The following is a 21913-nucleotide window of genomic DNA, read 5'->3' as shown; positions in this document are numbered from 1 at the left end:
AGATCTCCCCTTAAAATATTCTTTTGGGTCTGAATTACCTTAAGGTACTGTGTTTAAAATACCATCTGAGTATTTGCAGCTGCTAAATTGACTAGAGGTAAGAAAGCTAATGGCTCTATAATATTTTTAACTGATCTCAACAGGTGAGCTGCCTGATAGCCGGCAGTTTTATAGGAGGATGATAAAAGGTTGGAAAATATTCAATATGCAAATTTTCTCCACTTCACTTGGAAATACTTCAAGCTCTAACTTGAGTGAAGAAAAACAACATTGGCATCATTTTTTTTAAATCAATACAAGGGATAAAAAAAAAAAAAGGTGTGGAAAAAAAATCACTGTACATTGGGTTGATGCAGCAGATGCACTTCATCTGCATACCCAGAAATGACTGGCAAGTGACAGTTTGATAATTAGGCTTTCTCTACGCAAAGGAGGATTCCTTAAGTTTTGCAGGTGCTCATTTTGAATTCATAGAACTGAATTCAGAGAAAAAGGGATTTAGACTTTTAAGCTCTTACCTGTAGGTAGTCATTGTATATTTCCTTATTTAGTGTCCAGATAATGGATGGAGAGTAATCTTAATGCAGCATAATCTGACACTAAAAGTTGTTTGCTGTTTAATTTCTGTCAAAGTCACTTATTTAGCAGAATTTTTTTTTGTAATTTATACCCTCGGTGTACTTTTTCTTTTTTTTGGCCTCTTTAGAATCCATCCTTCAGCATGACATCAGCATTTCAAGGCATGTTGCTCATGTCATTCCTCGTTTTTTTATCTTCTTTTTTGACCAGTGAACAGTAAACAGTCTTTTATCTCCCCTCCCCGAGTATGGATGCCTGTGTTTCAGTCTATCCACCTTTGATTATGAGCTGAATTAAAACCAGATGAATTTTGTAGACACGGGTAACAGGATTAAAGGACTGAAATAATAGACTCAAGAAATGGTAAACAGGCTTCACATACGCAGCGCCTTGTAAGAAACAAAGTGCAACGTTTCAAATCCCCTACTCACCGGCATGCACGCACACCAACACATGGTGCATGGATACAGTAAAGATGACAAAGCACCCACCTGCAGTCAAGGGCTACTTGGGGTCATGGCCCAATGAGAGAATGATGATGTCACGAAGAGAAAGATTTTATGTCTTTCTTCTCTTTTTTTTTATTGTTGTTGTGTGGTGGCAACACAAAAAGGAGGGCGACCTAATTAACTCGCTATGTGAAAGAAGGAGTTTATTGCTTTAAAAACAGAAGGCCAGCAAATGAAGGGTGGCAAGTGGGCATTGCATGACTTATTTTAGTTGGTTGTGACTTGCAACCAATACCAGTATGTTCTGTTAACATCTTCCTCTACTATTGCAAATATAAAAACGTGCAGAGAAAATTTTGTCTCCTCTAAGTGGTGTCTCTGCAGAGCAGCAGCTATTGCAGCCATGTCAAAAAAAAAATGGGTTAAGATACAGTATGCTTTTAACTGTAAACTAATGATGCAATTTGCAGTAATTTGAATACTGCAATCTATAGTAAAAAAGGCTGTATAATAAATACATTTTCCCTCAAAAAAAAAAAAAAGTATGCCTTTCTATTACTCAGTTTTCTTTGCTACTTGTATTACTGACACTGTCCCAACAGCAGTGTTTCAACAGGTCACACCAAAATAAAACAGCAGTGTGAATCTTTGACTTCAGGTCCTCCAAGTGTACAGACACAACAAAGATAGATTCATGCTACAAAGGAAGATGGCAAGCTTTTTATCTGTTATCGAATAAATGACCAGGTAACAACAGGAGTAGGCAGTTACAAAGTAATACAATCAAACCTTATAAATGCAATCGCTTGGGTTTTTCTGCGTTTGACTAACATTGTTTGAGTGTCGATTATGTTGCATTTACAATACTGCAGATTTTTTTTTTTTTTTTTTCCAAGTCACCTTGTGTCACAACCTTTTGCTTGCCTTATTCTCCTGATGTCATTTAAATAAGTGATTAGGCTTTTTTTTGTTGCTGTTTACACATTGCTAATGTCAATCCAATTACAGCACCACACCACTTCTCATTAAATTTATCATCATCTTCATTAAAGTTCTACCTTACCTTCTAGCTACTTTTTATGATTCCCTGATCCATAACAATTTGATCATAACGTATAATTACAAAGCTAGAATAGTGGCAACCAAATATACCAGGAACACTGTGTTAATTACAGCTTTAATAATGCTGACTAATATATCTATGTAGCTGCCTCATGCTGGGAAATTCATGCATTGGGAGGGTGGGTGAGTGTAAAGTCAGTGATACAGTCAGTGATATGGCTGAGACCTCACGTCTGAGTGTCACACATATTGGGGTCGGCCACTTTCCACAGTCTTTCTTCATTCCTGATGAGGGTATTCCTATGAGTCATCAAGTTAACCCCGGCATCCCTTGAACCTTAATGACTGAAGAAGGCAAGAAGAAAGGCATCCTGGGGAAGCCGGCTTTCAGTGGCATGCAAGGAGTCAGAAGCAAGTAGTAAAAGGCACCAGGGTGACTCTCTTTTGATTACTGAAATGCTTTAAAGTTCTGATGTGTATGTTCTGTCTACAAAAAAACTGTGCACACACACACACACACACACACACACACACACACACACACACACACACACACACACACACACACACACACACACACACACACACACACACACACACACACACAGGTCCTTTTTTTTAAAAGAAGGATTTTACAGCATATCCTTTACTATGGAAATGATGCTACTCACACATCACCCAGTATGGTCAGAATGGAAGTGGACAGCTAAGTTGTTATCCAAATGGATGGCGATGTCTCTCGTGGAGTTGTGGGTTCCCCTTTTAAGATAGTAGAGAAGCTTGACACCCACTGCAATGGAGAATAAGGAACGAGCTGAGTCCTTGCTGAGCAATACACAGTTCCTGTCTGCCTAAGGGTAAATTGCAGCAGTTTGTCAGGGAAGGGACAAATAAGTAGGCCTTTGAAGTCTGGGCTTAGGGGGCTTCAGACCAATTGGACCAAGTCTGTCTGGCTGTTCCAATAAGCCAACACTGGAGAGCTCATGCCAACACAGAAGTGGCACTGCTGGTCCAGTCCCAGAGTGGCAAACACGGCAAGGCCAAAAGATTGATGTCATTCAGTGCTATGACTATGACATCTTCTGCTACAGTCTTGTGTTCTGCCACTGAAGAAAAGGAATTGCAGGCTCATCCTCAACACAGTTTAATCCTGATCGCCATATATGTGAAATTTTCAATGGATAGATTGTGAACAAGTCCAAACCCTTTTGTTAGACTGAGAAGGCAAAGTGAGTTATTTGAATACATAAACTACATACATTACATAAATGAAAAACCACAAAAAAATCACCACACTATTTAAACAATACAGTGCAGAACGATTATGTCATCATGTTTGGGAATTCCTTGCACAGTGGATCTTGGCTCAGATTAAACAGCATGTAAACATTTTCTGGCAAGGCATATGAGTAATCCCATTTCATTAAGCCACTGTTAACAAAGCCCGGTCAACTGTGACTTTTGGATGTGCAAATAGATGAAAAATAACTGGGCTGGAAAACACTTTTCCTTTGTCAGTCCTTTCTCAGCTGTGAGTTCATATAAGGGGGGAACTCGTTCTCCAAGAAATGTATCAAGTCGCACTTAATGAGTTAAAGAGACAGAGGGGATTCTGCAGTGGGGACGACCCCCACTATGTGACAGCGAGCCAGACAGCAGATATCTAATTGGTGCAGGTGTAGGAAGTCCTCCAGCAAAAACTTTGTTTCATTTGCTGTTTAACTGACAGTGTCTTGTCAATGCTACTATCAAGAGATGTAGTGTCCTGGAGTAAAAAAAAAAGTTTGTCTGGGAACTATTATTATTTCTTAAGATGAAAAGCTCTAAAAGACCAGTCCAATTAGAATCAATCACAGTCCCAAGTCATTCATTTAGGATCCTTTCGCGTAGGACTTTTATTATGCCAAAGGCCTCTGAGGCTTGAAAATGAATGGATGGCAGTGTATGTAATGGATTACTCCCAGCCCTAATATTTCATTTCAGTCATTTAACCAAACAAAGCCAAGCTGCAGTTTTAGCAGATTTTCCTGCACTTGCAATAGGTGTCATGACAAGATCGTAAAAGAAATATTAAAAAAAATTCCCCAGTCAAGCGATGATTACCTGTGCATGCAGCTTAAGTGTCGAAGCAGCAACGCGTGATTTAAAGTTGCAGATCGCCCATCTGAGCGCTAAATAATTATGGTTGCCTTGGAGGCTGAAAAAAGCCCCGGTTAGGCCACTGTGAAGTGGATGCTGAAGCGCAGAGACGTGGGCTTTTGAATGATTTTGTCACTGTTCTCCGTCTCTTTCAGCCCGAGCCTCATGAGATGTGATCTCTGAGGACAAGAGCAACTTCAGTCTGATATAATTGTTTGTGACGGGCGAGTTCACATTGGCGCTTGCACCGCAAACCCGGCTGTCAGCGTGAAATTTTTGGTTGAAATGAACATATTTGTAAAAAAAACAAACAAACAAAACAAAAAACAGACAACATCATAGAGGCATTTGTGCTGTTGCTTTAGCATGGCACATTGCCAGCTGATCTCAGTTTCTCTCATCATTCTTTCTTCAGGCAAGGCGAGTGCGAGGTTAGCTCTCTAATCTAAAGAGAGCTAATGATAGCATCACAGGGGTTGTATACTTCTCCATCTGTCCTTTTTTTTTTTTCCTCCCCTCATCTACATCCTCGCTACTGTACATTCGCCCATTCAGCTCACATGCTTGTATTTTACATCAGACATTCAACAGTGTTTAGAGTAAATCTAAGCAGACTGCACACTGGAATGTGGCATGCTGAAAATGGCCACATTATTTTATGGTACAAGAAAAAAATATGCAAATCTGCTTTGTCCTATAATCCAGCAGTGATCACAAGAGGTATTAAAGAGCCGTGGAGTCATGGAACTGCGCCTCTTGAAGCTGGTATGAGCAAGAGAACATTCCAAATCATTCCTGTCTCCCAGAATAATGCAATGACTCATAAATATCACCTTACTTCTGTGAACCAAAGTGAATATCAGATACAAAGCATTGAGCAGAGCTTCACCCACTCAACTTGTATTTATATTGCATACTTGGGCAAAATTTCAGCTATGTATTTTTGCCCAATCTAATACTGTTTGAAAAAAAAAGGCTTAAATATATAATATGTGGTATAAAGGAATCCTCTACCTTTGTCTACTGCACTGATATTATGAGAGCTTTAACCCAAAAATTAAATTAGTAGTGGGTATAAAAAGGTGCACCAATGTTCAAAAAATGTTGTATATAGGTAGAACATTAAATTCTGTATATGTATACTCTATGCAGTACATGTAAAATACATACAAATACAAATGCTTGCCCCTCTGTGGAAGGCAGATTAATATGGTATGGTGTTTGTACCATAATGATTAAAAATCGCACAATATTCAATCAACAGGTGACACTACAGCTTTTGCCAAGCGCAGGAAATGAAAAGAGTTGTGACACATCCACAAAAGGTCGAGTGCACTTTTGTAATGTAGCTCTCCCGCATGGAGAGCACAACCTTGAACAATGGAAACAAAGGTTATATTAACCACTTTAAGCCAGTGGGTGGTAACGGACGCGGTAGGAAGTGCTACATGGCTCACTCTCAAAAAGTCTGTTTTGAAAACCCGAACATTATCTTATACTCAGTGGTTTTTCTAAATATGCACTCACCTGCCGCTTCATTAGGTACACCAGTTCAATTGCTCGTTAATTAGCCGATCACATGGTGACAACTCACAAACTGCTGAAGCTGAAATTAAACATCAGAATGGAGAGGAAAGGTGATTTAAGTGACTTTGAATGCGACATTGTTGATGCCAGAGGTCAGAGGAGAATGGCCAGACTGCTTTGAGTTGATAGGAAGGCAGCAGTAACTCAAACAACCATTTGTTGCAACCAAGGTATGAAGAAGAGCATCTCTAAATGCACAAGACCTCAAACCTTGAAGCAGACGGGCTACAGCAGCAGAAGACCACACCAGGTGGCACTCCTGTCAGGTAAGAACATGAAAGTGAGGCCACAATTCACACAGGCTCACCAAAATTGGATGACAGACTGGAAAAACATTGCCTAGTCTGATGAGCATGAATTTCTGCTGTGACATTCAGATGGTAGGGTCAAAATCTGGTGCTAACAACATGAAAGCACGGATCCATCCTGCCTTGTATCAACAGTTTGGGCTGCTGCTGCTGGTGTAATGGTGTGGAGGATATTTTCTTGGTACACTTTAGTACCAACTGAGCATCATTTAAATGGCACAGCCTACCTCAGTATTGTTACTGACCATGTCCATCACCGTACATGTATGACCGCTCATCTTCTGATGGCTGCTTCCAGCAGGATAAAGCACCATTTAACAAAGTTCACATCATCTCAAACTGGGTTCTTAAACATGACAATGAGCTCACTGTACTCAAATGGCCTCCACAGTCAGCAGATCTCAATCCAGTAGAGCACCTCTGGGATGTAGTGAAACAGGAGATTGGTATCGCGGGCTGCAGACGAATCTGCAGCAAATGTGTGATGCTACCTCCGAGGAAGGTTTTCAGCACCTGGTTGAATCTGAGCCACAAAGAATTAAGGCAGTTCTGACAGACATAAGGGTCCAACCCACTACTAGCATGGCAGACCTAATAAGGTGTCTGGTCCATGTCAATTAAACTGCTTAACTTTGTTATGCTTTTTGTGCTTCTTCATTTTTATATTTAATAGCTTTTACACACACATAAGAAACACATACGTAATGTAGAAAAATAAAGTAGGGAAAGGAACGATTCCACTGCAGAGCGGTGTGTGTGAGACAGATGACGCAAGACAAAGACATAAGGTTTTAATTTGAAAAGTTATTTTAAAGATAGAATGCAGTTTTCTTCATCACAACCTGCAGGAAGCCAACAGCCTGAAAATGGACTCAAGCTGAGTTCTAGACCTAATGCTAACCTTTAACAGTTCCCTCAAAAGGAAAATCTCGATGGTCAGCGGATAAGAATCTGTGAACATAGTGCGTGCTTTTAAGTCAATTTATGCACAAAAAAGAACAAGAAAAACGTCAAACATTTACATTGCTTCAGACAGGTTGCCTTCTAAGATGCCCACAGAGTCCATGTTAGGCTCAAGAGTCAGGATTTCAGCATGTAATTCAAAACAACTTGGACTACAGTAACTGCAACACTAAATTATTGGTTACCAGATGTAAAGTCCTGATGGTGGAGCTGAAAACAACAGTGCAGGTGGTGGTAAACTACCATCAGTTGAAGAATAAAAGAACTGGCAAGGTTGCCGCTGACCCTGCGCACCTTAGCAGAGTTCTTGTCGCCAAATTGGCATCTCAAAGTCAGCACAGGTCATTTGTCACCTCCACTGCGTGGAATCTCTTCAGCTTCTTTCCTGAGTCTATCCACCTTCATCTGCCTGCAGCTACAAAATAAAACGAAACTTATTGGGTAGGTGAACTGAGGCCAGTGCACTCCCAAAGGAAATCTTGGTTTCATCAGACCAGAGAATTTTCTTTCTTGCTGTCCGAAAATCCTTTAGGGGCTTTTTAATTTTTTAATTTTTTTTATTTTAGCAAACAGGCTTTCATCTGTCCATCACCGAGGAGAGGATTTTGTCTGGCAACTTTACCATAAAAGCCAGATCGGTAAAGGCTGCAGTAACGGTTGTACGTCTGGAAGCTTCTCCCATCTCCACACAGGATTTCTAGAGCTCAGACAGAATGACCAAATTCTAGGTCCCATCATTGCGAAGGCATTTCTCCAACAATTGCTGCTAGTCCGGGCCACCAGCTCTACGAACAGTCCAACTTCTTCTATTTAAGAAATATGAAAGTACTGTGGTCTTGGGAACCTTCAGTGTGGCATATTTTTGCAGCCTTCCACAGATTTGTGCCTCTACACTTAAGATGAGCAGGCCTCATGGCTTGGTTTTTGTTTGTAGACAAGTATCTCAACGATTACTTTTAAATTTGAATGCAATGTTTCCACAACACCTGCAAAATCCTTAGTGTTTGCATGTTGCACAGATAATGTGGTTAACGTTACCATTAGTCTTACCTCGTATAAATATGGATTACTGTGTAGAGCCCTAACTTAAACTCAGGGCTACACCTATTATCTTTGAATCTATGTTCTTTTGAAGTATATTTTAAAGTAAGCATTTTCATTCCCAGCCAAAAAGTAAGCTCTCCTTTGCAAGCCTGAATTACAACTATCTAAAGTGTCAGCTTTAACAAATTCACTTGCAGAGATCACTTGATTCCATCTTAAAGTATTTTCTCAGCAGGAGCACCCTGCAGAGTAATTAGTTTCAAAAACTTGCACCTTCAGTGAGGTCTTATGAGCGGCTCGAGAGCCAAAGCTTGTGAATTGGTAGGTTACAGAATAAGTGGGAAAGATAGAGGAACGATGTCAGCTTCCATAGTAATGAGCAAATAATTGTCATCTTTACTAGAAAGGAACTCTCCTAGAATACGAAGCATTTTCTGCTATTCGCTTTCACAGATTGTGCGCTTTTTTTGTGTTGTTTTGTTTCCTTCTCCCCTCTCACCTATCATTAGGTTTTATTGTGATGAACACAAAAGAAAAAATGGAAAAAGACCAGTGCTTAAAAAAAAAAATGTCCGCTACTTTCCCACTGAAACTGCTCCAATACTGACAAAAACATGAACTCATCTTTTATTTACCTTATATCTCATTTCATTATAGCTCATTTGCTCATTGCAGTTTTTAAGAATTCTGTAAAAAATTGCAGTCAGTGTATTCCCTGCTGTACTATATACAGTACTAGACTGATGTGACAGGCCACAGTGGTATAATTCGGTCTTACTAAATACTATTAAAAAATGTTTATTTTCCACATTGGATATCTCCTAATTTCTATTTGTTCATTTTACCTTTGCAGCATTTCATGTACACAATGTGAATTGCATAAATGGCTGACACCAACCTTATTAAGTGATTTTTTTTTTTATCATTGTAAAGATATACTGAAGCAAGCGCATGTATTTTGATAGCAACACTACACTGCCTTTGAGTTAGCTGTAGTTAAGCTTGCATTTACTTACTGTACGTTACATTGTATTCTATTGCTGACCCAGTTTCGGAGGAAAAAAAAAAGTACCAAAACTACTTTTATGAACACTTCTGCAGCATAATCCACTTCTCACTAAATGACTCTGTAATTATGTATGTATGTAGTCTTTGGTCAGCATACTAATCCAACTATTGCAAGTGGAGTGCATTTTTTCTGATATACTGATTGTTAGTTCAGCCTATAACAATCCATCATAAATGATTATTTTTCTTTGAATGTAAAATCCTAATCAGTAAAGTCAACAAAAGCTGCAATATTAGCATATAAAAGGACAATATTTTCCCTCTGAACTGCAGCCAAGGAAATTAGTACCAGAAAATGGTAATGAGCTCATCTCATTCAACTATTACCTCAGGTTTGTTCTTAATTAGCAAACTACAATCTTCAAATAAATGCAATTCTCAAATAAATTCATTAGTAATAATGAATTAGCATTAGCCTATTATGCAGATATAATGGAAATGATGGAAAATTAAAAGTGTTTCTAGAACTAGACAAGTTATTTGAACCCTAACAACATAAAATTGTTCTTTCGTGACAAAAAAACCCCTCCAAATTTGAAAGTTTAGGGCTTTCCCCCTACTGTGATCTTGAAATTATTATTTAATGACAGCAGACTTTATGAAAAACCTGTGATCATAATTTAGAGATTACATCACCTGTTTTGTAAGTGGGTCTGGCCCACTTGAGGTCAAATTGGGTTAAATGTGGCTCCTGAGGTTGGCACCCGTGCTTTAGGGGTATAACTGAATGATTTTGAGCCATCAGTGCCCAACACACAAAGATAATTAGAATGGTAACAGCTGTGATGATATCTTAGATGACAGTTTAACATTAAAATTAAGATTAAAAAACAAAAAATAAGATAATAAGGGTGTACATGGGCTTCAGCTTCTCACAGTGGTGGGAAACATCCCAGTTTCAGCAGCTCTTCTAGCTGGCCATCAAGCGGATAGACTGTGTAGTGCAGCTTTAAGCGCAGCATCCCAGGTCTCAGGTCTCCTCTTCCCTCCCTCCCTCCTCCCTCTCTCTCCCGCCGTCGTCGGAAGCTGTGTGTGTGTGTGTGTGTGTGTGTGTGTGTGTGCGTGCGTGCGCGCGCGCCCGTGGAATCCGACAGCACGCCGGGGCTGCGTTTCCTAAGAAAAGCTCAGCTCTCTCAGTTTTCTGCCCGTCTTATTGCCGCTCTCATTGTCTTTGTCGGCAGTGATAAAGAGAGCAGGTACCATCTGTCCATTCCGCCAATTTATTACGAGTTGCCTTTTTTTTTGTTTGCTCCCCTTCACAGATGTTAGGGCAACACTTTTTGGGTGGTAGTGGTGGTGGTGGGGGCACTCCCGGGTTTAATGGAATTTGTTGTGGCTTTTTTTTTTTTTTTTTGGTCTCTTCTCTCTTTCAGTTCAACCAGGGGCCTGTTTTTGGAATAAGAAAAGCATTGCTGTTTTCTGACTTTGAGAGAAGAAAGAAAGGGACTCCTCTGGAATTTCCTAAAGGAATTTATTCGGACAGCCCCGGTAAGTGGAGATTTCGCTATCAAAAAGCTTCACGATTGAGAAGACACGCAGCTATCCAACACTAAGTTGATATCTTGAATGAAAAATAACAACACAAACAAACGAGCGCATCCCTCATTTTTTCCCATTTTTCCATTTTATTTACAGTTGCGAGGGCTTTGCGTTCTACTGCCTGGGTATAGAGTAAGTAGTACTTTTTTTCCCCCCCTCTCATCTTCGTTTTCTGTGAATTGCAGCTGAGAGCAGCTCGTCATGTTTTCCATGCTTGGTATAAAGTGTCGATTTTGTGTCTACTCCAAGTTCTGTGTCGTGCCGCGATGCGAGTAGGTGTCCAGGATGCATATATTTTCTTTTTTTTTTTTTGCACATCTTTGGAGCGGCGTTGTGGAGAATGTGGCGCACAACGTGCACCGGTCTGCTGCTCGCTGCTACACTCCAGATGGTGGCGAAATATTTACAGAATTTTTATCGTCACCATTTATAACACCTACTATACTCACACAAAAAAGACAAAGAGAAAGAGAGAGAGAGAGAGTGAGACATCTTTGCCCCGAACGACGCTCTGCCCTCTCCGGAGGATGCACAAGCACGCGTCAACAACCTGGAAATCGTGGGGGTATTCTGTGCCATAGTTTTGGGACGTGTTGAGAAAGTTTGGTTTAATGTTTGGTTCTGCAGATTGAGACGACTCGGTTAGTATATCTGTGAATGTATGCGTGCGCGCGTGCGTTGGTGCGTGCCCAAGAGATCCTGACTCAGGTGGTGTAGTCGGTGGGTGGGCTGTGACTCACCCAGTTTACCCATTTTGCTGCTGTTATCTGACAGGCTTTGATGCCAGATTTGACTGGTGACTGACAGTGGCTCATGCGCAGTAGTGTGTCAGCACATGCCCGTGTTTCTCTCCCTCCATCACTGCCTGCTTTGGACGTTCCATAATTTATCCCCCCCCCCCCCCCCGTTAAATAGTTTTTGTCAGACTACTACTGACAAGTGATTCATATATAGCCAATTACCCGTGATTTGCAGTCATACTTTGCAGCCCCAGAAAAAAAGTGGAAAGCCTCTAAAAGGCAAGATAATGAACTGAAAGTTTGTGTGCCTCAGTATTTTGTAGCAAGAGAAGCATTCGCAAATGAGGGCAAGGACAGCTAGTCAGAGAGATGTGTCTTCCCTGGCTAGTGTAGAGTGACAGGGGGCTAAGTGAGCATGACCATCAAGGAGAGGTAATAGCATTACGGTCTGCCAGTCATGAGCCAGTGCAAGAGATGGGCTACTGTTGCATTTCAAAAGACTAAATGGGTAAGCACAGGCAAACGGTGACACCAGGGCACTGAAATTTAATGCACAAAAAGACACTAATGTGGCTCAGCAACACCGTTTGGTGAGTTTTTATTCAAGCAGATAAGTTTGTCTAAATATTAAGCTGTTTTCTTGACCTGTGCTCAACTTTTGAGAGTTGATTATCATGATTTTAATTGCTTATGATCTGTAAGTCTGCCTAAATCTTCATGTCTTTCTTTCACAAACTTGTTAAAATAAGAACATAATCATGTATTATTAAAAAAAAAAAACTCCTCAAACAGCAGTACAGATATGAACATAATAATTCATTATAATATTGCCAAGTCTTATTTAGCAAGATTAAAACCAACTGAAGTGCGCACACCCTCTCTTTAAATGATCATTGTGCCAACAAATTGCAATACCGCAAACGCTACGAGATGCTGAATGTCAGTGGTCATTCAGCTCAGGTATCTCTGTGAGTAAACACAGTTTTGAGCACAAAGTGGATTTGAATTATTTGCTGTCAGGCCGTGAATTTACTGCAAAGCTTTCCGCAGATTAGTCCTAGGTAAGAATGCCCCCCTGCTATCATCTACTCAGCAGCGCTCCCATTTCATAAACTGGAAACATTCTGCAGTTTTCCTCCATCTTCCCTTTGAGTGATACTCCCAGACCTACTCGCCAAGCCCACATCAATCACTGCTGGATGGGATTTGAGCTGTGGCCGGAAATCGTAAGCAGGAAAGACAGGTCTGCTTGCTCACGGTTGCACAAGCTCCTCCACAGTGACCCCCGAGATGAGTGGCCAGCATTGCCAACCACAGAGCTACATTTCTACAAATCCTTTTTTTTTTTTTTTTTGTCATTAATTATGCCTTAACGTAGTTTGCTCTATTCGACCGTGTTCACAACACACCCACTTTTCTTGTGCCTGCTGCACGTCCCTGGAGAGAGTCAAGTGTAAGCTGTAATTATGGTTTATAAACTTCATCCAGGTGACATAATGAGGGCACGGCTGAGACAGCACGGGCCTGTAATGACAGCTGCTAATACATTTATAACTGGCTTCTTTTCATTTCTCAGACCCTCCAACTGTATTGACACATTTACAGTATCAGACTGATATACTGTAAACAGTCAAAACTACTGACTATTTTATTCATATTTGTATATAAGAATATGAATATGTTTTGTAAAAAACAGGTGTACACTGTATCAAAAAAGTGCAAACACTGCCTAGTTCACAGCAAAAAAAAGAAAAGTGAGAACAGTACATCTATGGAAAAGTAGTGTCTATATTATCTTTGTGTTTTTGCTGTTAGGAACCCCTTGATTTTGGTCCAAGGCTCGGCAAGCCGAACACCCGGCTCCCAGGGGCCGTTTTATAATGAGGATGCACTGTCAGATAATTAGATACACCTGGCGCAGGCGTTTTCAGGAAATTTTGATTCATCCCAAAATAAAATGTCTGTGCCTGCCAACATGAAAGCAAGAGAAAAAAAAAAAAAAATACCCCGCTGTCACATTGCCTCTCCTCTCATGGTGGCAATGTTTTATTTATTTATCTGCATCTTTATGCTCTTGGATGAGGCAGGCTTCATTTTGTGCTAGCTGATGCATTAGCTGCCAAAGTTCCACATCTCTCGCAGAGTGAGCTTCTCACTCATAAGGGTGTCACTGTCCCTTCATGGACACAGCCTCTCTGAAACTGGATGTTCTGATGCCGCTACATTTAACAATTCCCTTGGCTACATGGCACAAAATACACAATACAAATCCATCCATCCAAATGGATGTACGCGAATTTGCACGTCACACACCTTTAGATGCGATTTGTCACATGATTGCTAATAGGAACAGGATGATATTTATCCCGCGACAATGCGTGTATTGACCTTTTGCGCTTCCTTGATGATATTTCAATACGTACGTGACATATTGGAGATTTTGAATCGGACAGACGCACACGCAGCCAATCAGTTATTTCATGCACACGCACTGTAGGATGTGAGTGATGAGTGAATTCACTTCAGCAACCCTGCACACTCACACACATTTATCCACAGGCCCAATGCACACAAATACAACCTTAAATATCGCGTCTCCTCTTAGCTGTTGATTAGAAAATGCTCCGTGAGATGAAACCCTCTCACCTGTGCTGTTTATTTATCAGACTCTGGGCTCCAGTCATAAATCAGACACTCATTAAGTTGTTAAACAACAACTTTTGCCTTGTGCAGAAGATGTCAGTGCTATTAAGTCTGATGTATGTGTTACAGTAGGAAGGTGAGCCATTGCAGATTGCTCGTGTTATCCAATTAAGAGAGGTTTATTATTCTTTTTTTTTTTTCACTCTTGTCACATTTTAATTGAAAAGCCCAGCGCTGATATTGAGGCTAATATTAAGTGATCTTAAACAAACAAACAAAAAAAACCCCAAAACACTTCAGATTATCAGGATAGACTGACTTCACATAAGTGGCACAGATGAAATGTACTTTTTGCCACCTGGTAGCTAGATATCAACATGTCAAGTCTTATCTGAGGGCAATCAATATGTGCCTTCCCCAGGTTAGAGCCGAGTAAGCCTTGATTAATGAATACAAGTTTTCATTGTAACAGGTCAACAAAAAAAAAAAGATTGAGTCTGGAGTCTGCAAGCAAATTTACAGGTCTGTATTCTTGGCAAAATTACATATTATTGTGAAGATACTGTAAAGTTTCAAAAGATGTCCTTGAACTGTGCGAGACCTGTTCTTGGTTATACAACATGTTTTTTTTTTTTTTTATCTGATCCACGGCCATGGAGCAAAATCTTTTCCCAACTTTGCACCTTTACCTGAAAGTGTGTAAACATGTGTCAGGAAAAAATGAACAAAATTGTGGCATGGACACAGTGTTGTCAGCTGAAATACACGTATGCTTGTTAGCTAGCATTAGACCCTATAACCTAGTTATTGTACTGCAACAAAACAAGCAAGTTTGTAGCAAACCACTGAGAGTGATAAACAGAGAAAAAGCAATTCACGTTAATTATTAACCTAATATACAATTTGCAACAGAAACAACATGCTGTTCAGATGTGAATTTGTTTTTTGTTACAAATCATTTTTAGGTTAAGTTTACAACAGTTTGTGTTGTAATAAAAATGATTAATTAAGCAGTAAAATTTGTTTTCTGGGTTTGGAACAGAATAAATTTACTGTTGTTTTCTTTCTTTTTTTATTTAGTTGAAATTACACACAGAGAGACTGTAAATGCCAAACTATACCACAACACATGCAGTAGTAAAAGCAAAACAGTCAAAATCATTGACTCACTAACGTCTGAAAAGAATAGCTAATGTATGCTAACAGCTAGCATTAGCCACCACAAGCTGCTAATTATAGTATAAGAAGCAAGCAAGGCTGTGGCAGACAAACATCTGATGGAATTAAATTGAGAAAAGGCACACCGATCATTAATCAAACTTAATGTTTTCTTTTGCTATCTTATTCTAGCATTAATTACTAGAATGAGAGAGCTACTATATTCTCTTGATACTGCACTATATTGCCAAAAGTATTAACTCATCTGCCTTCACATGCATATTAACTTGAGTGATATGCCATTCTTAATCTACAGAGTTAAATATGATGTTGGCCCACCCTTTGCAGCTATAACAGCTTCAACTCTTCTGGGAAGGCTTTCTACAAGATTTAGGAGTGTTTATGGGATTTTTGTCCATTCTTCCAGAAGCACATTTGTGAGGTCAGACCCTGATGTTGGACGAGAAGGCCTGGTTCACAGTCTCCACTCTAATTCATCCCAAAGGTGTTCTGTCAGGTTGAGGTCAGGACTCTGTGCAGGCCAGTCAAGTTCTTCCACACCAAACTTGCTTTGTGCACTGGTGTGCCGTAATGCTGGAACAGGAAGGAAGGATCCATCCCCAAACTGTTCCCACTGTTTGTCATGGTATGCTGAAGCATTAGGAGTTCCTTTCACTGGAACTAAGGGGTCAATCCCAACTCCTGAAAAACAACCGCACACCATAATCCCCGCTCCACCAAACTTTACACTTGGCACATTGCAGTCAGACAGGTACCGTTCCCTGGCAACCACAAAACCCAGACTCGTCCATCGGACTGCCAGATGGAGAAGTGTGATTCATCATTCCAGAGAACACGTCTCCACTGCTCTAGAGTCCAGTGGCGGTGTGCTTTACACCACTGCTTTGCATTATACTTAGTGATGTAAGGCTTGGATGCAGATGCTCAGCCATGGAAACCTATTCCATGAAGCTCTCTATGCACTGTTCTTGAGTTAATCTGAAGGCCACATGAAGTTTGGAGGTCTGTAGTGACTGACTCTGCAGAAAGTTGCCAACCTCTGTTTTATGCCCTCAGCGTCCGCTGACTCTGCTCCGTCATTTCAAGTGGCCTACCACTTCATGGCTGAGTTGCCATCATTCCCAATCACTTCCACGCTGTTATAATACTACTAACAGTTGACTGTGGAATCTTTAGTCGTGAGGAAATCCTATCATAGTACCATACTAGAAGTCACTGAGCTCCTGAGAGCGACCCATTCTTTCACAAATGTTTGTAGCAGCAGTCGGCATGCCTAGGTGCTTGGTTTCATACACCTGTGGCCATGGAAGTGATTGGAACACCTGAATTGAGTGATTTGGATGGATGAGTGAATACTTTTGGCATTATAGTGTACATGATCTAAGATGAAACCTCACTTCAGCAACTGTATTACTGCAGTGTACATGCCTGATTCAAATATAATGTAAGCTCTATACCATCATTTGATCTGTAGCATATTTCTTCCTTGTAAACAGTCAGGAAGGTTGTCTTTAATTCCTTCCATCATTGGTAATATATACATTCATCTAGTTCAGCACAGTACTACAGGGCACCTGTAGTATTTTTGACCTATACAAATGCAATTCTTTAATATTTAAATATCATGGCAAATCAATGAATTATTCAGTGTTGGTCCACGATGTGGAAGTAGTGCTGAGTATTCTTTATACAAGCACAGCATGGCAATTATGCTGTCTGTGAGATATTGTTCATTGCATTACTGCTACGCTTTAATTTGACCTTGGCTGTCTTGATCTTGAACCAGCAACAAACCACTGTTCAGTTTCTCTAGCAGTGCTTCTAACCCAGGCTCAATCATGCATGATTAGAAATCTATCATCATTCATCTCAACCGGCGACGTTGTGGTGGATGTTTCCCTTCTCTGCTCGACTATCGGCTGCATTGTTGTTAGATAAAGAAAATCTGGGTCTGCATTATACAGTCAAAATTGGAAAAACAAACAGACAAAAAAAAATTAACAGAAAAAACATTTCTTTCATGCTCCCATGGCATAACAGGAACTCACAAAACTGATGGATACCGACCAAAGACAAAGACAAGAGGATGATGTTATAGCTGTGCTGCCCTGCGCCACAATCCCTGCCTGAACTAGGGGGGAACGTCGGGATTCATGAATATCTGTACAATATCAAACAATAAAATGCAATAACAGTTCTAACTGCAGGCTTGTTTTTGTTTAATTGTTGCAAAAAAATTCTATATGATACAGAAATTAAATCTGAATACTTCTGCAAGGCTACTGCAGTATTTTTGTGCAGAGCTGTTGCACTGGATTTGGAGCTGAATGGGCGTTCATGATATCATTACGTTCAAGATATCACCCCCCCCCCCCCCCCCCCCCCCCACATACATACCTTACTGGTAGTTATTTTGGTGCGATAGCTTCTAGCTGCGATAATGACTTTGTGTGGTTTCAAAAGAATAAACACCAGTGTAATCTGACAGACTGACCTTTATGTAAGCTTCATGTACAGCACCATGGTGTTAATTTATCTCCATACATGCAAGTGCTTCGGCATTCCTCTGCCATCTGGCACCTTGTGAGATTTTGGAGGGCACTGGTACGTTGAATACTGGCCTTATAGTCCACTGGGATATGGAGGCAAAGAAGAAAACAGAAAGGAATAATGCAGGCAAGCTGGAGCCAGGGTACTCTGCACAGTTCAATGCTGCTGCCTTTACCCGACACGAACAAGAGAAATCAATTAGACCTACTCGGTTGCTATCCAAGGGACTTCCACCATGGGAAAGGGTAGAGCGAATCAAAGCATTTGGAAAAAAACAAAAAGGAAAGCAGCAGAAGTGGAAAGTGAACTCGAGTGGCAGTTTGTGGGATTCTTTGTCAGATCATCCGCCTCTGACCTAAAGATAAGATTCATTTTCTCTGTGTACATCCCAGACTTGCTTATGATTCCAGGCACTTTCCAATCTCTTTCTTAACACCGATGCAAACTTTTTTTCCTCTTACTGTCCTTTCAGGTCAGTAATGAGAAAAAAAGAAAGGCTGACAAAATGCACCTTATAAAGGATACTTTGATGAAGCCTTAGCTGCAAATAGAAGAAATCTCAGTTGTCCCAGCAGACTCAGATCCACACTATTAGATTTTTATATTCATACCTTGAACCCATTCCGGTAGTCACTTGGAGGTCACTGTGAACAATATTTCTGCTCCGCATCATGATGGGCAGCACATGATTGTATTGCTGAAAAGAGGAAACAAGTAAAGTTTTTAAACCTTAAAACTTGCATTCAAACAGGGTTTGGTTTTAGAAAAATCTTTATTTGGGTTTTATAGAGGGGGAAAAAACTGTCTCAGGGCCCCTAAGATAAAAAAAATATAGTCCAACCATTGTGGTAGGATCAGTGAGGCTTGTATCCACAGCATCTAATTTATTAATAGTATTTTACAGCCAGCTAAAGAACAGCTTGTAAGAGTATGCAGAGCCACAGCAAATATAGAGATCCTGTAAATTCAGCTTCCCAAATTTGACTAAATAGATATTTAAATTCTGTATGTGAATTTCCCAAAAAAATCTTAGAGAAAATTCTCGTATAACTGCTGGAGATGAGGCAATCACACAACGCAACTGATGCTTTATGCATATTTTATTGAATGAAGCTGCGCTCTGCTCTGTAAATACAGAGGTTGAGAGTGCACAGCATGGATTTCACAGGATCCAGCAGCCTCATTGTCTTTGATCAGGCTGAAAAAAAGGACACTTTTTGATCAAGCTCTACCTTGGACATTTAAATCAAATCCCCGACAGAGTCAGCAGCTGTATGACTACAGAGTGTAATCTCTACACACAGAGGATGTGGACATCCCCGAAAGTGTGCTAGAGCCTATTATATTGTACGTTTTGAAATCTTTTTCTCCCACTTTCCCTTGATGAAGATCTGGCACTTGGCGATAGCGGAGTTACTCTGCAGAGTGGAAATTCAATTTGACAAAGAAGACCTGTCTCATGGAGTCTTTTAAATGATTATGATCGCACAAAGTCAGCAATGTAACAGACCTGGAAGGATTAATGAACAAGAATCCTGTACCTTTTTTTTTTTTTGGCCCCTCTGTAGCGATTTGCAGTTGAGGGAAAATGATAATCACGTGTTCGCAAAATAACTGACATTTCGATAGCAGAAGCTTTAAAAGTTGTTCTCCATCTATAATCCTGTGTGTACAGTTAGCTCAGTCCCCCTGACAGAGCACACATGTAAACACAGCACCCCAACCTCCCACTCAGCCCTGCTGTAGGTTTGGCTGTGGGTGCTCGGCAGATCCCTCGGCATCATGAGAGAATAACAATGAGGGTTTTGGGAGGGATCAGTTCCCCAGCAAAGAGCCATACTGGGTAGGGTTTATGTAAGACCCTGGCTTCCTGAGCTCTCTGCCAGTTTAAGACGACAAACAAATGGTACCGAGGATACCGACTTGCCAGAGGGGTGGTGGGGGGGGGGTGTTGCATCTCCTCATGCTACCCCCACTGCTTCATCCTCCCTTCACACAAACACCGTCCCTCTGTTCATACCCAAGACTGGTTATGTGTTGTGGCTTGTGATACCAGGTCTCATGTGTATCCGTGCAAGTTGAGCGTGCTTTCAGGCCATTTGTTGGCTTTGCAACACTGTAGCCCACTTTGAAGCCACTGCCTTCCCTTATCACCCCCCCCCCCCCCCCCCCCCCCCCCCCCTTTGTTTTCCTCTTCATATGTTCCAGTGAAAGAAGGCTGGGATATGTTGAAACCTATCCTTTCTTCTGTCTGGCTTGTCATTTTTTTTCAAAAATGTATTTTTATTTATTTATTTCTTTTTTTAGGTAAGCTGCCACGAAGGTTCACTCAGCCCTGACACCCGAGCGGTTCTAAAAATGTCAAAGCAGACGCTGAAGCGTTGTCCTTTTGGATAGTATAATTTATGTTTTTCCATCAGTATTTTTTTTGCTTCCACATGGCATTTCTAACGATGCGATTCCCATCATAACTTGACTGCAGCTTGCTGAGGAATTAAATGATCTTTCATTAATTATTAAAGCATTATAATAGAGCTAGATGTGCTTAACCCAGTTTAAGTATCTTTATAAATAGCTGTTTCTGTAGTTATTCCTACAGAAATCAAGCCTGGAATAAAGTGAAAACAAAACACTGTATCACAATCAGACAGACCTACCTATTAGTGATTAGAGGTGGCAAAGCTTCTTGATTTTTAACCTGGATGCCCAGAGGTGCCAATCCAACTCAGGCTTAGGCTCATTGCAGCAAAATTGCAACCAGCTACTGATAAGACAAAGCCCACAATCCCTTGGCGTCAGGTGTATTTTTAGCAAAAGCATCTAGCACACTGCATGTGTGCTGTCTAGATTTCACAACAGAAGGCATCACAACAGAAGTCCGCTATTTTAAATCGGCTACATCTGGACTGAAAAATGTGGATGATGCATAAGCAAATATGTTTCATGGTAAAAGCTACAGTACTACGCATCAGTTTTAAAGATAAACTGGAGGATTAAGTCAAGTCAAGTCAATACATGCAGCTGAAAGTTGATTTGGGAAATATCCCAAAGACACAAAGCGATGCCAAAACTGACACAAAGAAAAGGGCAGCTTCTCAATCATTTCAGTCCCTAGATGCTACAAGGAAGACATATTGCATGCGTTGTGTTCTGACATGCAGCAGTCCAGAACAAGGTCTCCCTTTTATTCCTGCAAAGTACAGAAATACACCATAGATAACATTAGGATCCATTGAGTTGGGAGTAAGGGAAAATCGATGCAAGGTGAAAATTAAATTTGGCCCAAAGAGCCTTTAGGCAGAGTGCAATTTGAAAACACATCTTTTATTTTCCCCTGGGTGTCTGATTGGGGCTGGCAGGAGATGGACAGTGGATTTAACCATCATAGAAAAAAGCGGAGGTATGTTGCGAGCAAAAGGGAAACACCCTTCTCTCACTTCTAATGTGCCTCCCCTTTGATTGTCTAATTCAGTTAGGGCCATGCGTCCCTTATCGGATCATATCAAAGGTCAGAGGCGTCCTGTAGACAAATCAATCTCCCCGTCTGAGGAGGTGCAGAGGAAGCATGGATTGAGAGAGAGCTGATCCATCTAGTGGGTAGGATGAAGGTGGGTGAGGAGAAAGAGAAGTGGGGGCAAAGAAAAATTATGGCATCTGCTGCTCGGAGAGAAGTGGGCGGGGAAGGTGAGATTGAACTGTTGACTTGGGGAATGCAATATGCTCTGAGAGAGAGAGAGAGAGAAAAAGAGTTGACATTATTGCTCGCAAGATAAGTGCAATTATTTGAGAAGCTCTGGCACATTATAACCTGCTGACCCACACGCACATAAGCCGCTCATATGTTCTAAGTTGGCTGAACGGTTCCAAAAACAATGTAAGTGTTTTAAAAGAAAACAGCTATCTGGGGTCACCACTGCCTAGCTGTCTGTGCTCTAATAGGGGCAAAGATAATCCGGTGGCTGCACAATGCTCAACTCTCGGCTTCTCTCATTTAAGCTGGTGTTGTTCATACAGTTGGAGTTTGCTTCAGTTTTGTGCATTAAATTGTTTTGCTAGCACTTTG

This window comes from Archocentrus centrarchus, assembly GCF_007364275.1.
Source record: "Archocentrus centrarchus isolate MPI-CPG fArcCen1 chromosome 18 unlocalized genomic scaffold, fArcCen1 scaffold_23_ctg1, whole genome shotgun sequence".
NCBI classification, from domain to species: Eukaryota; Metazoa; Chordata; class Actinopteri; order Cichliformes; family Cichlidae; genus Archocentrus; species Archocentrus centrarchus.
The sequence above is the reverse complement of the archived record's forward strand: the minus strand, read 5'-3'. Positions refer to the sequence as shown.